The sequence below is a fragment of the Rattus norvegicus genome, assembly GCF_036323735.1.
Source record: "Rattus norvegicus strain BN/NHsdMcwi chromosome Y unlocalized genomic scaffold, GRCr8 chrY_unlocalized_6, whole genome shotgun sequence".
Taxonomy (NCBI): domain Eukaryota; kingdom Metazoa; phylum Chordata; class Mammalia; order Rodentia; family Muridae; genus Rattus; species Rattus norvegicus.
Window position 1 is genome coordinate 1,020,611 of NW_026947409.1, and position 23,865 is coordinate 1,044,475.

The following is a 23,865-nucleotide window of genomic DNA, read 5'->3' on the forward strand; positions in this document are numbered from 1 at the left end:
GTGATAAATACATCAGGGAGATCTCTATTACTTTACCTGTCTTCTTTCCTTTATTCCTGATGAAGAGTCATCTCATTTGCAGCCCCTATTGTGAGAGATGGATCATAAAATGCCTGAGAGTCTACAACCCAGAATCCATCTATAGGAAAGAAAAAGAGACAACATCTCCAAATGGTACATGCAATCAAAACTTTCTTGTAGATCTTAATACTTGAAACAAAATGCAAAGAGAAAACCCATTTCCTACGATATTACAATATACAGGAAATGATAGCTGTAGGAAGCATTCTCAGGGGATTTTAAACATTTGTACCTAAGAATGAAACTGCCTCCATGAAGTTGATTTATTTCTTTGGCAAGAAAGTCAGTTTGCCTCTTGAAAGTTGTGCCATCTGTCCATCACTAGAGCAATGGCCATGCTTTATGAATGTGAACAAATAAACACATACCAGTTTTCACTTCTTCAAACAATTTCAAGAAGGACCTGAAAGAGAATGTATAATGTTTTAGAGATACAATACAGGAATTTAAATTAGCCAGCAAAAATACGTTGTTAAAATTTTCTGCCTTCTATTAATAATTTAGACTATTCTTGCTATGAATAAAAAGATGGCTATGTAATGTCTACCAATCCCCAAAGCCTGAAACATTGTGGAAAACTGTCTTATTCCTCCATAACTTGGTGTCACTCTCATGTAGAAGACCAAGGAACTTTCTGTACTTTAATGTATTTGATCTTGGGAGCATGAAAATAAATCTTTCAGTTCCAAGAACAAAGACATGGCCATCCAACGTTACCCATATGAAACAAAATCTTTCTTCCTGACGTCAATGAACTTTAGCACACTGGTAACAATGCAGAGAGCAATATGAAGGAATAATCCTGTAATAATAATAATAATAATAATAATAATAATAATAATAATAATAATAATAATAATGGAATAATCCCCTCAAGGGATCACGGAATAAGGATAGTAAATGTTGAGATGTGTTTTTCAAGTGATATTGTATCCAAGAAAGCAAGTTTCAATAGGACGGACTCCTCACACATGAAAATTACTCAACCTGTCATGGCTTCACAGAGAGAGTTGAGAACCAGAGTGGTCTTTTAGGACAAGAGAAACATTCGCCAACCTCCTAAAAATAAAAGCAATCCAGACAGTCTGTGTGAGGATGGTTAGCTTATGCATGACGGACACACACACACACACACACACACACACACACACACAAACACACACACACACATGCAACACACACAGATACACAGAGAAACACAGAAAGAGACATAGACAGACAAACTGACATACACACAGACACAGACAGACACAGACAAACACACAGACACAGACACACACACATACACAAACACACAGACACATACTCATATACACACACGGAGAGACACAAAAACACATACAGACACACACAGAGACACACACACATACATACATATACACAAATACAGACACACAGATGATAACCAATATACAGATACACACACACACAAACACACACACACACACACACACAGACATACACTCATCTCTTGTCTCCTTCCTAGAGTGTCCAGGTGCACAAAGTATGAAAGGATGGAGTGGACCCAGGAAACAGTCAGCCAGCAGAAGATTGGTCTGTGTGAAAGTGAATTATGGTTTCTTCCAAGGATTTCAGTGTCACAGCTCTGTTAGAAGGTATTCAGGGACACACTATCATTGTTTGTATAATTTCTCAGGGTGAACAACAGCTAACCAAACCTTAGAATGCAGGAAGGGTTTTCCTGTGAATTTACATCAGTTGCAGGTTTAAGGTACCAGGAAGTCCTCTATTGCTATATCTTTATAATCTCTGTCCCAGCATCAGTCTGTTGTTCAGGGATCTCCATTTTACCTCCTCAGAAATTGACTCCACTGAATGTGCCCCATCCCCGACCCTGAAGTCCTACTTGCTCGATTTCAAAGGATTGCAGGTTCGTACTCTGCATTCTCTGTCAGATTAAATCCTCAGGAACGTGGCCCTCTAGACACCATGAATTAATCAGTGTTTTCATCGAGTTTCCACATTAACTCGTATGTTCCCTATTTCTGGCTGTTTCTCTCTGCACCGCGCTATCCCTCCATCTTCCCCGCTGACCCTCCGCTTCTGTCCTCAGTCGCCCTCACTCACTCACAGAATCTGTTCAACTTTTCCTTTCAGATAGGTCTATGCTTTTCCCCTCACGGGCCTTCTCCTTTCCGTTGTTCTCTCTGCCTTTGTGGATTGTAGATATAATATGATTAATCGCACAGCTGATACTATGCATAGGTAAACGCCTTACATGTTTGTGTCTCTAGGTCTCAGTTCCCTCTTGGGCTGATTTTTTTTTTTCTAGTTTCATCTATTTTCTCTTAAGCTTCATGATATCATGCCTCGACCACTATGATGTCATTCACCCACCCCTATGATATCATGCCCCAAACCTATGATGTCATGCCCCACCTCCATGATGCCATGCCCCCGTCCCCATGATGTCATGCCTTTGCCCCTTGCTAAAGTGTTTGTACATATTCACCAGGTAACATTCTTAATGCTGCCCTGTCAACCACACTCCTCCAGGCTCCCACCATTTATAGTACCTCCTCCTATCCTCTCCCATTCTACACTGAATGAGCAGCGGACCACTCTGGGTACATCCCCTCCTCGGGCACATCAAGTCTGTGCAAGACTAGATTCATTGTCTCCCAGCAGGTCCTGAAAACGCAGCCCGGGTAGGAGAACAGGATCCACAGACAGGCAACGGGTTTAGTGAACCCACGTGGTGATCATTGTGCTTCTCTACCTCTCTCAGTCCTTCCTTCAGTTCTTCAGTGAGACTCACTGAGCTCCATCTGATATTTGACCGTGCGCGTCTGCTTCAGTGTCAGTCGTCCCTTGGTGGAGCCTCGCAGAGGAAAATAAACATAAAATGCAAACATAAGAAAGGACCATTAATAATGTCAGTGTTTGTGGTTTGCTCATAGGATAAGTCTCACATCCGGCCACTTATCCTTTGGCCATTCCCTCATTTCCTCTTCCATCTCTGTCCTTGTGTTTCCTATAGAGGGGGCAATTTCTGGGTCAAAATTTTGGGGCTGGGTTTGGGTCCTTATCCTTCCACCTTGGGTCCTCCGTGGCTACAGAAAGTGACCATTTCAGTATCTGTATCCCCACTGTTACGAGTCTCAGCTAAAGTCACCCTCATGGACACCAGTGTAGCCTCACCCATCCCAGATTGCTGGTAAATCATAGACATAGCACCCACCCTGGACTATCACTGATTTCAGTTTATTCTCTTGGCCCTCTGTCCCTCTTGCTCGTCTCTCCCAAGAAATGATTCTCAAACCACATTTCCCTTCCCATCCCCTCAGTCACCCAATCCTTTCCTTCCATCTGCCTCCTCTAATTAGTTTATTCCTCCTTCTGAGTGAAATTCAAGCATTTTTCTTTGCCCTTTCTCGTTGTTTATCCTCGTTGGTTCCGTAAATCTTAGTGTCGGAGGAAGAATGAAGAGGATGAAGAGATACAAAATGGGGAGGAAGCTGGCCTTCTATCTTGGTATAAAAAACAGGGAAGAAATACATGGTCCTTTGGAAAACTCAGTTAGTCCTTGGTAGGGGTTGAGTGGTATCGCTGAAGAGATAGCCTTGATCTGAGCATTCTACATAAGGGACTAAGGAACTGTGAGGCTCTCAGAAGCAAATGAACTTCCCTGTTCTTATGGTTCCTGGAAATTAGAGAGTTTATATCCTTCATTCCTTTATTCCAAAACCCAAGTGTTGTGAAGGGCACGGTTGTTTTCCTGAGAGGTCATGACCTTTACTCTTCTTTTCTTTTTTTTCTTTTCTTTTTTTCTTTTTTTTTTTTCTTTTTTTTTTAACTTGACTATTTCTTATATACATTTCGATTGTTATTCCCTTTTCCGGTTTCCGGCAAACATCCCCCTAACCCCTCTCCCTCCCCTTCTTTTTGGGTGTTCCCCTGCCCATCCTTCCTCCATTGCAGCCCTCTCCCCAACAATCTATTTCACTGGGGGATCAATCTAAGCAGGAACCGGGGCTTCCTCTCTTTTTTTCATGAAGAAAAGGTCCTAAGGAAGAAGGGAAAAACAAGTATTGTGTCCCTAACTCACGGTAAACTCCTCCATGCTTTGGATACCTATAGTGAAGTTTGGGTCTGACACTGATATTTGAGAGAGAGAAGTGATTCTAGTGGAGACTTCAATAACTCAGTCGTTCCACTACTATTACTCTGACTACCACTTCAGATTTCCGAGATGTTTCTATATATACATTTTGAATATTATTTCCCTTCCCAGTTTCCTGCACATAAGATTGCTAACTTTTCCATTTCCTTCTACTCTAACCAACCTTTCTGCCTCATGATATTGCCTTTAACTGGGAGACAAACTAAGAATGACAAGAGCTTCTCTTTCCAATGTTGCCGAAAAAGGCCATCCTATGCAACATATGCATTTGTATCCATAAGTCAGTCCATGTACTTTCTCTGTACATTGGTCTAGTATTAAAAAGCTCTGGTTCACTGGCATCGTTGTTCTTATGGGGTTGAAAGCACCTTCAGCTCTTCTAATCCTTTTTCAACATTTACCAACAAGAGGTCCGTTTTCAGATCACTGGTTTGCTACTAGCATTCACTTCTGTATTTGACATGCTGTATCTGTGTCTCTCAGTAAATATCTGTACCCAGTTCCTTGCAGAATGTATTTCCTACCTTCATCAATCTTATCTAGGTTTTTTGTCTGATGTATACATATGTACTTTGGTTCCTCTTAAACCTATGAAGTTAATTGGAAAGTTAACATGGATTCTGAACAACTATGTCAAGAATATAGAATTCAAAAATGACAATTTCAAAGAGACTCCCCCTGTTTTTATGAACCTACTGAAGTAGACTTTATTTTTTCTCCTTTTTTCGGAGCTGGGAACTGAACCCAGGGCCTTGTATTGCTAGGCAAGCGCTCTACCACTGAGCTAAATCCCCAACCCTGAAGCAGACGTATAACTGGTCCTCAAGCCATCCTTTTCCCTGCATATCACATGGTATGTTACGTTTGGCCTGAAGAAAGAATCATTTAAATTATCCTAAACCCTCATGTCTGGCCATGGGAACATTGGAAGCTAGATAGGGTAGTACAGATATCAAATGGGACAAGAAACAGAATTCAATAGTCCATGTTGTCCTTTGCTTTCCTGATGTCTCGTAATTTTTCGATAAAATAAGAATTTGGGAGATTAGCATTTGAAGTAAGTACACAGAATTTACACTATTATAGTTACTATATAGCTGGGCCCCATTTGTGACCATATCATTGCAGAAAATGGTATTGGAAACAGAATTTTTGTGTGTATTGAGAAATATTTACAAAGTCCCCTAACAAGGAATTTACAATAAGAAATTGAAATACAGGATATTTAAGTTCTTTTTTTTCCAGAGCTGGTAAGAGCACCAGTGGAAGGGGAAGCCCTGGGTCCTACTAAGATTGAACCCCCAGTGAACTAGATAGTTGGGGGGATGGTGGCAATGGGGTGAGGATGGGAAGGGGAGCACCCATTAAGAAGGGTAGGGGGGAGGGGGATGTTACCCGGAAACCGGGAAAGGGACTAACACTGGAAATGTATACAAGAAATAATCAAGTTAATAAAAAAAAGAAATTGAAATACAATATTCATTCAATTTTACTTCTGTAGGGAAAATACTGGTCATTGGGAAACAGAGAAAACCTAGAAAATTCAACTGTATGTCACAAGAATGAACCTAGGAATAAAAATATTATATAGGAGAATCTCCTACTCTCCATGTTCCTAAATCTTTTTCAACCATGTCAAGCGCCACAGCATGTAACCATTAGTGAATCAGCGAGAACCACTAGTGAATTAGAGAGAAGGAATATATAATGGTTTCCACTGTGTCACAGGAGACATACCTTTAAAGTGCAAACTTGAATCTTGTCAATGTAAGGAAAGTTGTTCATCAGGTAGTCCATGAGAGTTTTCAGTGACATCATCATTAGGCATCATGACCTTCACTCTTTTTGTCAAGTATAAAAGGTCCTAAGGAAGAAGTGAAAAAGAAGTATCTAGCTCTGAGTAAACTCCTCCATGCTTTGGATACCTATAATGCAGTTTGTGTCTGACACTGATATCTGGGAAAGGGAAGTACTTGTAGTTGAGACTTCATCATCTCAGTCTTTCCACTTGTATTATTCTGAATAACACTTCAGATTTCTGCATGAATATGTCTTACTCGGCAACTCTCTTTCTTTTATATCATTCTTTTTTTATTTTTTACCAAAATTTGATTTTTTAACTGAATGTTTCTATACTTACTTTTAAAATATTATTTCTTTTCCCAGTTTCCTGCCCATAAGGTTACTACCCAATCCATTTCCTTCTTTCAAATCAGCCTTTCTGCCGCAATGCATTCCCTTGAACTTGGAGACAAAGTAGGGAATACAAGGGCTTCTCTTTCCAATGTTGCCCAAAATGGCCATCTTCTGCCACATATGCATTTGAAGGCATAGGTTAGTCCATGTACTTTCTTTTTATATTGGTCTATTATGAGAAAGCGCTGGTTCACTGGCGTTGTTGTTCTTCTAGTGTTGAAAGCACCTCAGCTCTTCGAATCCTTTTTCAAAATTTACCAACAAGAGGTCCGTTTTCAGATCACTGGTTTGGTCCCAGCATTCACTTCTGTATTTGACATGCTGTATCTGTGTCTCTCAGTAAATATTTATATCTGGCTCCTGGCAGAATGCACTTCTTACCTTCATCATTCCTATCTAGTTTGGTTGTCTGAAGAGTACAAATATAGATTTGGTGGGTCTTACACCTCTTTCGTCAAGTGGAATGTTCACATGGATTTTGCCCAACTATGTCAAGAATGTAGAACTAAAAAATGCCAATGCAAATAGACTCCGCCCTGTTTTTATGAACCTATTGAAGTAGTCGTATAACTGGTCCTCAAGCCATTCTTCTTCCTGCCCATCATCTGGTATCTTACTTTTGGCTTTAATAAAGAATCATGGTAAAACATCCTAAACCCTCAAGTCTGACCATGGGAACACTGGAAGACAGATCGCGTAGTACTGATATCAAATGGGTCTAGATAACCAAATCCAATAATCCATGATGTCCTTTGCTTTCCTGATGTCTGGTAATTTTTTGTTAAAATAAGGATTTGGGAGTTTATCGTTTGAAGGAGGTACACAGTATTTACACTGTTATGCTCACTCTATAGCTGGGCACCCTTTGTGACCAAAATCATTGCAGAAAGTGGAATTAGAAAACAGAATTATCGAGTACACATTGAGGAATATTTACAATACCCCCCATCAAGGAATTAACCATAATTAATTGAAATACAATATTCATTCAATTAAAGGTCTGTAGGGAAAATACTGGCCTTTGGCAGACAGAGAAAACAGAGAAAATTGAACTGTATATCACAGGAATGAAACTGGGAATAAAAATATTATCTAGAATTATCTCCTACACTCCATGTTCCTAAATCTTTTCTACCCATGCCAAGTCCCTGTCTAATTTTCTCTATTGAAAGCATGTAACCACTAGTGAAGCAGAGAGAAGTCTCTAGCTTTAGAGAGATGGGTTATGTATAGGTTTTTATTGTGTAACAGGAGACATACCAGGAAAGTGCAAACTCGAATCTGGTCAATGTAAGGAAAGGTGTTCAGCAGGTAGGCTATTGCAATTCTCACTGATATCATCATTAGGCCTTCCCTGAAAAAGCTCTTTTATCCTGCAGAGGCCTAGCTTCTTTTGTGATGTCACGAGTGTTGTCCTGACTGCAATTGAATTGATGATATTCCTTCAGTACCTCTAGGGTTTACTAATTCGCTCCAAATTCAGAGTAAAGAGCTATTTGCAAGGGAGAACAAAGAGGAAGATGATATCAGGGATGGGGAGGAGGAAGCTGCCCTTCTGTCTTTGTATAAAAAATGGAAGAAATATGTGGTCTATAGGAAAGCTCGGTGAGGCCTGCGCAGGTGTTTAGTGGATTCGCTGAAGACATATCCTTGACCTGAGCCTTCCACATATGGGTATTAGTAGTTGGGAGCTTCTCAGAAGCATCTGGACTTCCCTGCTTGTTATGGTTCCTGGAATCAGAGAGTTTATACCATTAATTTCTTACAAAATTCAAGAGTTAGGAAGGGAATAGTTGTTTACCTGAGTGCTCATGACACTTATTCTTTTTGTCACAGATGAAAAAGTTTCTAAGGAAGAGGGAAATGCAGGTATTGTGTCCTCAGCTTACAGTAAATTACTCCATGATTTGGATTCATTTAGTGCAGTTTGTGTCTGACCCTGTTATCTGGGAGAGAGAAGTGATCCTATTCGCCACTTCATTGTCCCCGTCTTTTCACTAGTATTTCTCTGCCTACCATTCCCTGTCAATGACTTTTTAGATTTCTGAGTCAATAGGTGTTATTAGTTGATTGTACTCTTTTCTTTAATTTCTTTCATTTTTTTATTTTTTACCATATTTTATTCCTTATTATTAATTGGATATTTCTATATTTATATTGAAATGTTATTTCGTTTCCCAGTTTTCTGCCCATAAGATCCCTAACCATGCTCCTGCTCTTGTTCTATTATGCCCCAAACTGCCCCTTTACGTTCCAATGAACTGTGAGTCTAACCCAGGGAGAACAAATGGGTTGTCCTTCCATTGATGCTTAAGGAGGACTTAACCAGCCATAGTTGTGTCTGTGTACCTACATTGAATATTGGTTTAGTACCAGAGAGCACTGATTCATTTGCATTGTTGTTCATATGAGGTTAAAGCCCCTTCACCTCTTGTAATACTTCCCCAAAATCTACCAACAAGTGGTCCATTTTAAGTTCACTGGTTTGCCACTAGCACTCATTTATGAATTTTTTCTAAGGAAAGATCTATATCTGGTTACTGACAGAATGCACTTCTTAGCTTCATCAATATTATCAAGTTTTTGTGGCATTCATATATATATATATATATATATATATATATATATATATATATATATACAGTTCGATGGCTCCTGCAGTGAGGAAGTAAGGACGAATTTTAACATGGATTCTGCTCAACTAGGTCAAGAATGTAGAAGCCGGGTAGGAGATTTGGCTCAGTGGAAGAGCGCTTGTCTAGTAAGCCCAAGGACCTGTGTTCGGTCCCCAGCTCTGAAAGAAGAAAAAAAAGAATGTAGAAAACACAAATGAAAATGGCAAATAGAGTCCCTCCTTTTCTTATGAAACTACTGAAGTACAGTGTTCCCTGGACTTCAGTCATTCTTCTCCCTGCCCATCCTCCTGAATCTTCTGTTTGGCCTGAAGAATGAATCATGGAAAAGCATCCAAAACCCTCAAATCTGTCACTGGGACACTGGAAGGTTGATACCGTAGTACTGATATCAAAAAGGTCTAGAGAAACAAATTTGTTACTCCATGTGGTCCTTTGATTTACTGATGTCTGAAAAATTTTTGAAATAAATAAGGATTTGGGGGTTTACTATTTGAAGTAGGTACACAATATTTACACTGTTTTACTCACTCTGTACCTATGCTCCTTTTTTTTGCAAAAACCATTGCAAAAAATTGAATTGGAAAACAATTTTTGAGTACACATTCAGGAATATGTATTTCCCCTCTCAAGGAATGTAGAAAAAATATTAATACAATATTTCATCAATTGAAGGTCTGTAGGGAAAATACTTGCCTTAGAAAACAGAGAAAACCTGGGAAATTGAAGTGTATGTCACAGGAATGGACCTGGGAATAAAATTATTATTCAAAGAATCTCCTCTTCTCCATGTTCCTAGACCTTTTCTCCCATTCAAAGTCCCTGACTAACTTTCTCCATTCAGACAACGTAACCACTAATGAAGCAAAGAGAAGTATCTAGCTTTAGAGAGATGTAGTATGTAAAGTTTTCCACTGTGTCTCAGGAGAAACTCCTTGAAAAGCCACTTTCGAATCTGTTCAATGTAAGGAAAGCTGTTTAGCAGGTAGTCCATGCAGCTCTCAGTGACATCACCATTAGGCCATGCCTGAAAAATCTCTTCTATCCTGGAGATCCCTATCTTCTTCTGTGATGTCACAAGTGTTGTTGTGTCTGCAACTGCCGCTCAGATATTCCTTCAGTACCTCTAGGGTTTACTAATTGGTCTCTAATTCAGAGTCAATAGCCATTTGGGAGTGAGAAGAAAGAGGGTAAAAAGAACAGTGATGGGGAGAAAGAAGTTGGCCTTCTGTATTTGTCTAAAAAAGGAAGAAACACTTGGTCCATTGGAAAGCTCAGTGTTTCCTGGTTAGGGGTTGAGTGGGTTTGCTGAAGAGATATCCTCTATCTCAGCCTTCAACATATAGGACTTAAGAACTGAGAGTCTCCCAGAAAAATCTGGACTTCCCTGCTCCTTGAAATCAGAGAGTTTATATCATTAATTTCTTTATTCCAAAAGCCACGTATTGGAAAGGGCCCAGTTGTTTCCTGAGAGCTCATGGCTTTTATAACTTTTCCGAGAAGAGAAAGATCCTAAGGAAGGAGGGAAAGACAAGTATTGTGTCCTCAGCTCAGAGTACACTCCTCCTTGCTTTGGATTCCTATAGTGCAGTATGTGTTAGACAGTGATATCTGGGAGAGAGAAGTGCTTCTATTTGAGACTTCATCATCTCAGTCTTTCCACTAGTATTACTCTGACTACCATTCCCTGAAAGTTACCCTTTAGATTTCTGAGTCAATAGGTGTGATTTGCTTGCAGTTAACTTTTCTTTTTCTCTCTCTTTTTTATTTTTTAGCAATATTTATTACTTTTTCTAATTGTATATTTTTATATTTACATTTCAAATATTATTTCCCAGGTTCCTGTCCATGAGATTCCTAAGCAGTGCCACTAACCTACTTCTATAACCCCCGTTACTGCACGTTGACATTCCCTTGAACTTGTAGTCAAACCTAAGGAGCAGGAAGGGCTTCTCCTTCCATTGCGGCCCAACAAGGCCATTCTCTGCTACCTATGCAGTTGGAGGCATAGGTCTGTCCGTACACAGTCTTTGAATTTGGTTTAGTACCAGAAAGCTCTGCTTAGTTGAATTGTTGTTCTTATGGGGTTGAAAGTCCATTCAGTTCTTGTAATCTTTTCTAAACATCTACAAACATGAGGTCCATTTTCAGTTCTCTGGTTTTCCACTAGCACTCACTTCTGTATTTGACGTGCTCTAGCTGTGTCTCTCAATAAAAATCTATGTCCAGTTGCTGGCAGCATTCTCTTCTTAGCTTCAAAAATCCATCTAGTTTTGGTGCCAGATATATATATATACTTTTGGTGGCTTCTACTACTAAGAATGTTGATGGAAGATATACTTAGATTCTGTGTAACTAGGTCAAGAATATAGGATTCACAAATGACAATGCCAAATAGACTCCCTCCTGTTCTTATAACCTATGGAAGTTGAGGTTTCACTGGACCTCAAGCCAATCTTCTTGCTGACCATCACCCAGAAATTGATGTTTGGCCTGAAGAAAGAATCGTGTTAATACAACCAAAACCCTCAAGTCTTGCCCTGGGACCACAGGCAGGTCGATATTAGAGAATTGATCTAAAAGAACTACAAATCCGCATTCTATAGTCCATGTTGTCCTTTGCTTAACTGATGTCTGGTAATTTATGGACAAAATAAGTATTTGGAAGTTCAACATTTGAAAAAGGTACACAATATTTACACTGTTATATTCACTCTATAACTCGGCCCAATTTGTAGCCAAAAATTTTTATTGCAAAAAATTGAATTGGAAAAATGAAAATTTTGAGTACACATGCAGGAACATATGTAATGTCCCCTATCAATGAATGTAAAATCAAAAAATGTAGCACAATTTTCACTCAATTAAAGGTCTGTAGGGAAAATACTGGCACCTGGGAAACAGAGAACACCTTGGGAATTGAACTTTATGTCACGGGATTGGACCTGGGAATAAAATTAATCTTCAGAAGAATCTCCTTCTCTCTGAGTTCCTAGATCTTTCTCAGCCCTTGACTAGCTTTCTCCATTCAGATCATGTAACCACTAGTGAAGCAGAGAGAAGTCTGTAACTTTAAAGAGATGTAGCAAATAAAAGTTTCTACTGTGTCACAGGAGACACGCCCGGAAAGGACACCCTTGAATCTGGTCAATATAAGGAAAGCTGTTCAGCAGGTAGCCATGTCAGTTCTAAGTGACATCATCATTAGGCCATGCCTGAAAAATCTCTTGTATCCTGGAGAGCCCTACTTTCTTCTGTGATGTCACAAGTGTCGTCTTGACAGCAAATGCCTCACAGATATTCCTTCCTTATATCTAGGGTTTGCTAATTGGCCTATAATTCAGAGTAAAGAGCCATTTTGGAGGGAGAACAAATAGGATGAAGAGATCAGAGATGTGGAAAAGGAAGCTGGGCTTCTGTCTTGGTATAAAAGGAAAGAAGAAATATGTGGTTCTTGGGAAAACACCCTGGGAAGATGGCTTTAGTTCTTTTGTTCTCTAGGTGCACCAAGCTCTTGGAGAAATTGCTGAACATCCTAAAGACCTTTGGGCTGACGGTTAAGTTTCTAGATACCCGTTTTTAGATTTCGATGGTCCTGGGGATTGCATGACTGATGGTAAATGTTTCCCAGGAAGAGTTTGAGAGTCAGACTGATTTTTAGATGTTTTAGAAGACATGGAATTTTTCTGATATAAAATAATTTTCTGCATATCCATTAATAAAAAGGACACTAACTGGCAAGCCCCAACACAAGGAGGCAAGTAAAATCATAGATAAAGCAAGAAATTAATCTTTACAACAAAAGAAACAGAAGCACACAAGCATAAACTAACCTCCAATTATGAAAATGAGAGAAAGTGACCATCACTAATCCTTAATATCTCTCAACTTCAATGGACTCAATTACCCACTAAGAAGACCCATGCTCTCTCTTCCACATGGAGGTAGTCTCTACAAGGTCCCTCTACACACTCCCGGCATTTTACTGAGTCCTGATAGTCTCATACCTCTCAGGTCTCTGGAATATTCTAGAGCCACCAACTACCTCCAACATTTTAGCTCCTGAGATTGCTTGTTTCCATTAATTCTGCTGAAACTCAGGGTTTCAGTCTTACTCCCCACCAATAACTGACCATGTTCCCCTCTTTCCCTTACTGTCTCCTTTCTCACCCAGGTCCCTCACTCTTCCCTCCTGAGGTTCATTTCTTCTCCCTCTCTAGTGGGATTGAGACTCCTCACTTTGGCTGTTCAACTTGTTAAACTTTTATTATTTCTTTTATAAATATTAGATATTTTTGTTTACATTTCAAATATTATTCACTTTCCCAGTTTTCCGGTCATAAGAGTCCTATCACTTTCCCCACCAGTTCTTCTATAAAGGTGTGCCCCCTCACCAACCACTCCCTTTCCCAGCACACCATGACATTCCCCTACACTGGGGTACTAGCTTTGGTAGGTTAAGAGCTTCTCCCCCCATTGATGTCCAACAAGGCTACATATGCAGCTGCAGACATAGTTCTGTCCATGTACAGTCTTTGAATATTGTTTTAGTACCAAAAAGCTATGGGTCATTGGTATCGTTGTTTTTATGGGATTGAAAGCCCATTCACTTCTGGTAATCCTTTCTCCAAATTTACTAACAAGAGATTCGTTTACATTCCACTGGTCTGCCAATAACCTTCATTTCTATAATCGGCATGCTCTACCTGTGTCTCTCAGGAAAGATCTATATCTGTTTCCTGGCAGCATGCACTTCTTAGCATCATCAATCTTATGTAGTTTGTGGCAGATCTATCTATCTATCTATCTATCTATCTATCTATCTATCTATCTATCTATTTATCTATCTATCTCTATCATATATATATATATATATACATATACATACTTATACATATATACATACACACACACACACACACACACACACACACACACATATATATATATATATATATATATATATATATATATATATATGTATTTATGTATATATTTGGTGGCTCCTACAACTATATGGTTAGTTGGAATTTTAGGATAGATTCTGTGCAACTAGTTCAAAAATGTAGAATTAGCAAAGGCCAATGCCAATCAGACTCCCTCCTGTTATTTTTGAACCTATTGAAGTTGAGGTATCTCTGGACATCAAGCCATTCCTCTTCCTGCCCATCCTGCTGAGTCTTGTGTTTGGCCTGAATAAAGAATCATGGTAAAACCTCCAAAACCCTTAAGTTTGGCCCTGGGAACAGGAAGGTAGATATTATAGAACTGACATCTAATGGGACTAGACATCCACATTCTATAATCTATGATGTCCTTTTGCTTTAATGCTGTCTCCTAATTTTTGGATTAAATAAGGATTTGGACTTCATCATTTCAAGTAGGTATACAATATTTACACTGTTATATTCACTCTATATATTGGCATGCTTTGTTGCTTATTAATTGCAAAAATGGAATTGCAAAACAGAATTTTTGTGTACACAATCTGGAATATATATATATATATATATATATATATATATATATATATATATATATATATATATAAAGTCTCCTATAAGGAAAGTACAATACGAAAATGAAATACAATACTCAATCAATTAAAGGTCTGGAGGGAAAATACTGGCCTTTGGGAAACAAAGAAAACCTAGGAAATTGAAGTGTATGTCACAGGAATGGACCTTGGAATAGAATTATTATCCAGAATAATCTCCTCCACTCCATGTTCCTAGACTTTTTCTACCCATGCCAAATGCCTGATTAACTTTCTCCATTCAGAGCATGAAACCATTAATGAAGGAAAAAAAACTCACTAGGTTTGGAGATGGAATACATAAAGGTTTCCCCTGTGTTACAGGAGAGATACCTGGAAAAGGCACTCTCAAATCTGGTCAATGTAAGGAAATCTGTTCAGCAGGTAGGCCATGGCAGTTCTCAGAGACATCATCATTAGGCTCTCCTGAAAAATATCTTGCAACCTGGAGATCCCTATCTTCTTCTGTGTTGTCACAAGTGTTGTCGTGACTGCAATTGCCTCTCATATATTCCTTCAGTACCTCTAGTACTTACTAATTGGCCTCTAATTCAGAGTAAACAGCCATTTGGGAGGGAGAATAAAAAGGATGAAAAGATCAGATATGGGGAGAACGAAGAAAGCTGGCCATCTGTCTTGGTACAAAAAAGGAAGGAATACATGGTCCTCGGTATAGCTCAGTGAGTACTTGGTAGTGATTTAGTGGGAATGCTAAAGAGATAGCCTTTATCTGAGCCTCCCACCTATGGGAATCAGGAGATGGGATGCTCTCAGAAGAATCTGGACTTCCCTGATTTTATGGTTCCTGGAAATCAGAGAGTTTATATCATTAATTTCTTTATTCCAAAAGTCAAGTGTTGGGAAGGGCACAGTTGTTTTCCTGAGAGCTCATGACCTTTACTCTTTTTGATAAGAAAAAACATGTCCTAAGGTAAAAGGGAGAGACAGGTATTGTGTCCCTAGCTCAGAGTAAATTCCTCCATGTTTTGGATATCTATAGTGCAGTCTGGGAAGCAGCAGTGCTATTAGTTGAGATTTCATCATCTCAGTCTTTCCACTAATATTTCCACTGATTACCACTTTACTTCTCTGAGTCACTAGGTATGATTAGCTGTCAGTTTTCTCTTCGTTTATTCCTTTCATTTTTTTATGTTTTAGCTTTATTTGTATTGATTTTTTTTAACTTGATGTTTCTATATTTACATTTAATGATATTTCGTTTCCCATTTAACTGCCCATAAGATTCCTACCCATATCCTTCCCCTTCTACTTTAACCCCTCTGACTGTGCATTCACATTCCCTTGAACTGGGAGACAAACCTAGAGTGGGCCAATAGCTTCTGCTTCCATTTGTGATGAACAAGGTCATCCTCTGCCACATGCAGTTTGAGCCATAGCTCTGTCCATCTACATTCATTGAATATTGGTCTAGTACCAGAAAGCTCTGGGTCATTGACATTGTTGTTCTTATGGGATTGAAAGCTCCTTCACCTCTTGAATTCCTTTCTCAAAATCTGCCAACAAGAGGTCTGTTTCAGTTCACTGATTTGCCACTAGCATTAATTTCTGTAGTTGACATGATCTACCTGTGTCTCTCAGGAAATATCTTTATCAGGTTGCTGGCAGAAGGCACTTTTTAGCTACATCAATATTATCTAGTTTTGGTGGCTGATGTATATATATATATACTTTTGTGGCTCCTACAGCTATGTGGTTAGGTGGAATTGTGACACGGATTCTGAGCAATTAGGTCAAGAATGTAGAGTTCAGAAATGACAGTGCCAAATAGACTCCCTCAAGTTATTATGAACCTATTGAAGTTGAGGTTTCACTGGTCCTCAAGCCATCCTTCTTTCTGCCCATCCTCCGATATCTTATGTTTGGCTTTCAGTGAGAATCATTGTAAAACATCCAACCCTCAAGTCTAGCAATGGGAGCACAGGAAAGAAGATAGTATAGTACTGATATCAAATAGGACTAGAGAACTGAATTCTATAGTCATTATGTCATTTGCTTTGCTGAAAATAAAACTGGAAACAGAATTTTTGAGTACACATACAGGAATATTAATAAAATCTCTTATCATGGAATGGACAATGAGAAAGTGAAATACAATATTCATTCAATTAAGGTCTGTAGGCAAAATACTGGCCTTTGGAAATAGAGGAAACCTGGGATATTGAACTCTATGTCACAGGAATGAACCTGGGAATAAAATATTATCTATAAGAATCTTCTTCTCTCTATGTTGCTAAATCTTTTCTAGCCATGCTAAACCCCTAACTAACTTTGTCCATTGAGAGCAGGTAACCCCTAATGAAACAAAGAGAAGTCTCTACCTTTAGAGAGATTTAGTATGTAAAGGTTTCCACTCTTAAACAGGAGACTCTTCTGAAAGTGTCACCCTCAAATCTGGTCAATGTAAGGAAATCTGTACAGCAGGTAGTCTACGGCAGTTCTCAGTGACATCATCATTAGGCCCTCCTTGAAAAATCTCTTGTATTCTGGAAGCCCGAGCTTCTTCTGTGATGTCACAAGTGTTGTCCTGACTGCAACTTCCTCTTAGATATCCCTTCAGTACATCTAGGGTTTATTAATTGTACTTTAATGCATTGTATACAGCAATTTGGGAGGGAGAAACAGAGGATGAAGTGATCAGACATGGGGAATATGAAGCTGGCCTTCTGTCTTGGTATAAAAATGGAAGAAATACGTGGTCAGTGGGAAAGGTCCTTGAGTCTTGGGTAGAGGTCGAGTAGGTTCACTGAAGATATAGCCTTGATCTGAGATTTGCACATATGGAATCAGGAGCTCGGAGTCTCTCAGAAGCATCTGACATGCTTCTCAGAAGATCTGAAAAATAACTTGTTATTTTTCTTGGAAGTCAGATACTTTATATAATTCATTTCTTTATCCCAAAAGCCAGGTGTTGGGAGGGGCACTATAATTTTTCCTGAGAGCTCATAGCTTTTACCATTTTACCTTGAAGGAAAACGTCCTAAGGAAGAAAGATAAGTCAAGTATTGTGTCCTCAGCACAGAGAAAACACCTCCATGCATTGAATTCTAATAATGTAGTTTGTGTCTGTCACTAATATCTGGGAGGAACAAGTGATTCTAGATGAGACTTCATCATATCAGTCTTTCCACTAGTATTACTCTGAATACCATTACCTGACAGTAACCCCTTAAAATTCTGAGTCAATAGTTGTGATTAACCGGAAGATTTCTTTTCTTTTATTTCTTTCATAATTTTTTTTTATTTTTAACAAATTTTATTGCTTTTTTAATGGATATTTCTAAATTTACATTTAAAATATTAATTCCTTTCCCAGTTTCCTGACTATAATATCCCTTACCAGTCCCCTTAAGCTTTTCATTATAATCCCTCTTTCCTGCCCTGGACATTCACTTGAACTGGGAGTCAAACCAAGGCAGGACCAAGGGTTCTATTTCCATTGTTACCCAACAAGGCCATCCTCTACAACATATGCAGTTGGAGACATAGGTCTGTTCATGTACATTCTTTGAATATTGGTCTACTACTAGAAAGCTCTGTTTCATTGGCATTGTTGTTCTTACAGGGTTAAAAGCACCTTCAACTCTTCTAATCCTTTCACAACATCTACCAAAATAAGTCTGTTTTCAGTTCACTGGTTTGACACTATTGTTCATGTTGTGGTTTGCCTTGAAGTTATCTGTATTTGATGCTAATTCCACTGCCCCAAGGTCAGTTGCATAGTCCTGTACTCAGAACTAAGGTTACTTCAGCAGAACCACGACCCCATTGAATTTGTAAAGTATATGTGAGTGGCAGGTACAAGATAGAAGGAGGGTTATCATGGGAGGAGAAGGCAGAATGAGCGAGAGAGAAGTTTGAAGGGAGAGGAGGAGACTAGAGGAAAAAAAAAGAGTGAAAGGAAGATGACAGAGTGAGAAGCAATGTTAGGAGAATTTAAGATTGTGCTTTGTTTAATTACAGGTCATTATTAATGTTCCTAAGGAATGGATGGTACCTGGTTTGTATGTTTAAGTGGACAATTATATCGAATCAACTGGATCAAAGAGTATTGTGTTGTGTGTTTTTTTATGTGAAGGTTTGAGTATTGGAAAATGTGCGGTGGCATGAAACATTGCGCAGCCGAGGAGTGAGGTGTTTCTGCCAAGATATCTAGCAGAGAATATGAGACACTTTGGTGCCAGAGTTAGCAGGGTAAAAGAAAATTTATTTTTTATTTTTATATTTTACAAGAACACATTCACTTCTGTATGTAATATGCTCTAGCTGTGTCTCTCAGGAAATATCAATATCTGGTTCCTGGCAGAATGCACTTCTTAGCTTCATCAAACTTACCTAATTTTTGTGATATATATACCTTTTGGGTGGATCCTACCGCTACGTGGATTTTCACATGGATTCTGCACAACTAAGTCAAGAGTGTAGAATCCACAAAGGACAATAACAAATAGACTCCCTCCTGTTCTTGTGAACATATTGATGTTGAGGTTTCCCTGGACCTCAAGCCATACCTCTCCCTGTCTTCGTCTAGGATCTTATTATTCCTGAAGAATGAATCATAGTATAAGATCCACAACATTCAAGTCTGGCCACGGGAACACCGTATGGTAGATAAAGCAGAACTGATATCAAATAGTTAGAGAACTGTATTCTATAGTTCATGTTGTCCTCTGCTTTACTGATGTCTGGTAATTTTGGGATTAAATAGGGATTTACGTGTTTATCATTTCAAGTAGGTACATAATATTTGGACTGTTATATTCATTCTATAGCTGGACAACATTTGTAGCCAAAATCATTGCAGAAAATGGAATTGGAAAAAAGAAATTTTGAGTACACATTCAGGAATATTTATAAAGTCCCATACCAAGGAATGTACAATAAGAAAGTAAAATACAGTATTCATTCAGTTGAAGGTCTGTTGGGAAAAACTTGCCATTGGAAAACAGAGAAAACCTACAAAATTGAACTGTATTTCATGAAAAGTACCTGGGAATAAAATTATTATTCAGAAGAATCTCCTCTACTCCATGTTACAAGATCTTTTCTATCCATTCCAAGCCCTTGAATAACATATTCTTTAGAGAGATGGAGTGCATAAAGGTTTCCACTGAATCTCAGGAGACATACCAGGAAAGGGCACCCTCAAATCTAGTCAATGTAAGGAAAGCTGATTAGCCAGTAGGGCATGGCAGTTCTCAGTGACATCATGATGAGGATCTGCCTGAAAAATCTCTTGCAAGCTGGAGAGCTTTATCTTCTTCTGTGATGTCACAAGTTTTGTCATGATTGCATCTGCCTCTCAGGTATTCCTTCAGAACCTCTAAGGTTTAGTAATTGTCATTTAATTCAGTGTAAACAGCTATTAGGGAGTGAAAACAAAGAGGATGAAGAGATCAGAAATGGGGAGAAGGAAGATGCCTTTCTGTCTTGGTCTAAAAAAGGAAGAAAGATGTGTGCTTGGGAAAGCTCAGTGACTCCTTGGCAAGGGTTGAGTGGTATTGCTGAACAGAAAACATTGATCTTAGCCTTCCACATGTGGGATTCAGGAGCTGGGGTCCTCTCAGATGCATCTGGATATCTCTGTTCTTATGGTTCCTGGAAAGCATAGAGTTTATATCATTCATTTCTTTATTCCAAAAGGAACGTGTTGGGAATGGCACAGTTTTTCCGTGAGAGCTCATGGCCTTCATTCTTTTTGTCCAAATGAAAAAGGTCCCACAGAAGAATGGAAAGACAAGTATTGTGTCCTCAGCTCAGAGTAAACTCCTCCATGCTTTGGATTCCAAAAGTGCAGTTTCTATCTGACTCTGATATTTGGGAGAGAGAAGTGCTTCTAGTTGAGACTTCATCATCTCTGTCTTTCCAATAATATTACTCTGAATAACACTTTAGATTTCTGAGTCAATAGGCATGATTAGGTGACAGTTTTCTTATCATTTATATCATTCTTTTATTTACATTTGGCAAATTTTAGTGGTTTCTTAAACTGGATATTTTGATATATACATGTAAAATAATATTTTCTTTCTCATTTTCCTTCACATAAGATCCCTACATATTCACTATCCCTTCTTTAACCACACTTTCTGTCCCTTGACAATCCCTTGAACTAGAAGATAATCCTAGGTTGTATCAAGGCCTTCTCCTTCCATTGGTGCCCATCAATGCCATTCTCTGCCACATATTCATTTAGGGCAATTGGTCTGTCCATGTAAAGTCTTTGAATATTGTACTAGTACCAGGAAGCTCTGGTTCATTGGCAAAGTTGTTCTTATGGTGTTGAAAGCACCTTCAACTCTTGCAATCCTTTCTCAAAATCTACCAACAAGAGGGCAGTTTTCAGTTCACTGCTTTGCAACTAGCATTCACTTCTGTATTTGACATGCTCTAGCTGTGTCCCTCAGGATCTATCTACATCCGGTTTCTTGGTGGCAAATATATATATATATATATATATATATATATATATATATATATATATATATATATATATATGTATTTTTGGTGACTCCTACAGTATGAAGTTAGGTGGAATTTTAACATGGATTATGTGCAACTAGGTGAAGAAGGTAGAATCCACAAAGGCATTGCAAAATAGACTTTCTCCTGTTCTTATGAACCTATTGAAGTTGAGGTTTCACAGGTCCAGAAGCCATTCTTCTTTCTTCCAATCCTCCTCTATCTTATGTTTGGTCTTAAGAAAAAATCATGGTAAAACATCCTAAACCCTTAAATATGACCGTGAGACACTGGAATGTAGATATTGCAGATGATATCAAAAGCGACTAAAGAAGAGAATTCTATGCTCCATGTGGTCCTTTGCTTTACTGATATCTGGAAATTTTGGATAAAATAGGATTTCAAAGTTTATCATTTGTTGTCGGTACACCATATTTACACTGTTATTCTCAGTCTGTAGCTGTGCGCCTTTGTTGAGAAATCATTGCAAAAAATGGAAGTGGAAATCCGAATTTTTAAGTACACATTCGGGAACATTTATAAAATCACCTATCAAGGAATATACAATAAAAAATGAAATACAATATTCATTCAACTAAGGGTCTGTAGAGAAAATACTGGCCTTTGGAGGACAGAGAAATCCTAGAAATTGAACTGTATTTCATAGTAATGAACCTGGGAACAAAATATTATCTAGGAGAATCTCTAACATCCCATGTTCCTAAATCTTTTCTATCCATGCCAAGTCCCTGACCAAATTTCACCATTCAGAGCATGTAACCAATAATGAAGCAAAGAACAGTTTGCAGCTTTAGAGAGATGGAGTTCCTAAAGTTTTCCACTGTGTCACAGGAGACATACCAGGAAATGTCACCCTTGTATCTGGTCCATGTAAGGAAAGCTGTTGAGCATATAGGCTATGGATGGTGTCAGTGACATCATCATTAGGCCCTCCTTGAAAACTCTATTGTAACCTGGAGATCCCTAGCTTTTTCTGTGATGTCCCAAGTGTTGTTTCTAATGAAACCCCCTTTCAGATATTCCTTCAGGACCTCTAGCGTTTACAAATAATCCTGTAATTCAGAGTAAACAGCCATTTGAGAGGGAGAACAAAGAACATGAAAAGATCAGAGAAGGGGAGAAGGAAGTTGGTCTTCTGTCTTGGTCTAAAAAAAAAGGAAGAAATACATGGTCCATGGGAAAACTCAGTCAGACCTTGGTATAGATTGAATGGGAATGCGGAAGAGATAGCCTTGACCTGAGTCTTCCACACCAAGAGCTGCAAGCCTCTCAGAAACATCAAGACTTCTCAGTTCTTATGGCTTCTGGAAGTCAGATATTTTACATCATTCATTTCTTTATTCCAAAAGCCAAGTGTTTGAAAGATAACAGATGTTTTCTTGAGAGCTCATGGCATTCATTCTTTCTGTCAATTATAAAAAAGTCCTAAGTAAGAAGGGGAAGACAAGTATTGTGTCCTCTGGTCAGTGTAAACTTCTCTATGCTTTGGATGCCAATAGTGCAGTTTGTTTCTTATACTAATGTCTGGGAGAAAGAAGTGCTTCTAGTTGAGATTTCAACATATCAGTCTTTCCACTACTATTTACACTGACTAACACTTTAGATTTCTCAGTCAATTGGTGAGATAAGCTTGCAGTTTTCCTTTCTTTTATTTCTTTAATTTTTTAAATATTTTTTTAGCAAAACTCTCAAAATTCATCCTGGGTGACGATGTAGATTAGACCCATTAGATGAAATGAAGAATTAAAAAACTCTCCTGATGATGAAAGTGGTAAGGAAATCACATTGATGTATCATAAATGCAGTGCCAAGAGCAATATTCAGACTAGTCTGGGGAGATGCTGCCTTCATCAGAGACCACAAACCTTTAGTGGAGTATGAATCAGTACTAAACTGGGAAGGAAAAATTATGGTTGATATTGTTCTAGTAGATCTCACAACATTAAAAAGTGTTTCTTCCAGATAAATGAATGATTATTGTAAAGCAACTCCCAGAATGAACTTATGAGACCCACCATTAGCCTGTGAAATAATGTGTTAAAGAAGAAATCTGTGTCTCTCCAGGGACAAACTGTTGCTTTCAAACCAACCGTAAAGTGTCCATTCTATGAATGATACATAGATATATACACATTATAACAGGATGGATACAGAGTTTCTTCAGGTCCATGAATGAGGTATTCAGCAGTTGACCTGACTCAGCAATAAAGGTAATTTTTGCCAACTCTTGAGACCTGAGCTCCTTCACTAGGAGACCCATGATTGAAGGAAAGACCAAACTTCAGACAACGTGTCTCAGATTTTATTTAGTTCAGGTTTCATGGTCTTGGTCCTCAGAGGGAAAGACATCTTGTTTTCCAATTCTTGTTATTCCTATAATCCTTCTCTCTGATGCACTCATGGAAATAAATTACTGTGCATTTCATTGATACGTTATTATTGCTATTTTAATTCTCTTGCCAAGAACTATAGAAAATAAGAATAACTGTATCAAAGCATCATATGAAAATCAGACTAAGGCAATGTGGCCATTGGACATTTGTAACTGAGCTGAAAATCTTACTAGAGACAAACTGCTGTAGAAGGTCTTCTATAGATACCTGGTGTAGTAGTTGTTGTTCCCCAACAGATACTAAAGGATGAATATCTCTCTACAGAGGAATCAGACTAGTCACAATGATCACAGACTATGGACCACATAATTTAACAATGGCTGACTATTTGTAAAGTCCTAGAATGTTTCATTAGTTTATTAGTCCAATAGGCTAGATGTC

At 38.5% G+C, this 23,865-nt stretch overlaps 1 long non-coding RNA gene across 1 annotated transcript; it reads right to left on the reverse strand.

Annotated features, from left to right (window-relative positions):
- Positions 1 to 2,601: 2,601 nt before the first annotated feature.
- Positions 2,602 to 17,062, reverse strand: LOC134484773 (uncharacterized). The gene is made up of 3 exons (XR_010062546.1): positions 16,930 to 17,062; positions 5,963 to 6,089; positions 2,602 to 2,923 (listed from the first exon to the last, which is right to left on the reverse strand). It is a non-coding gene; the product is annotated as an uncharacterized LOC134484773 (long non-coding RNA).
- Positions 17,063 to 23,865: the final 6,803 nt, after the last annotated feature.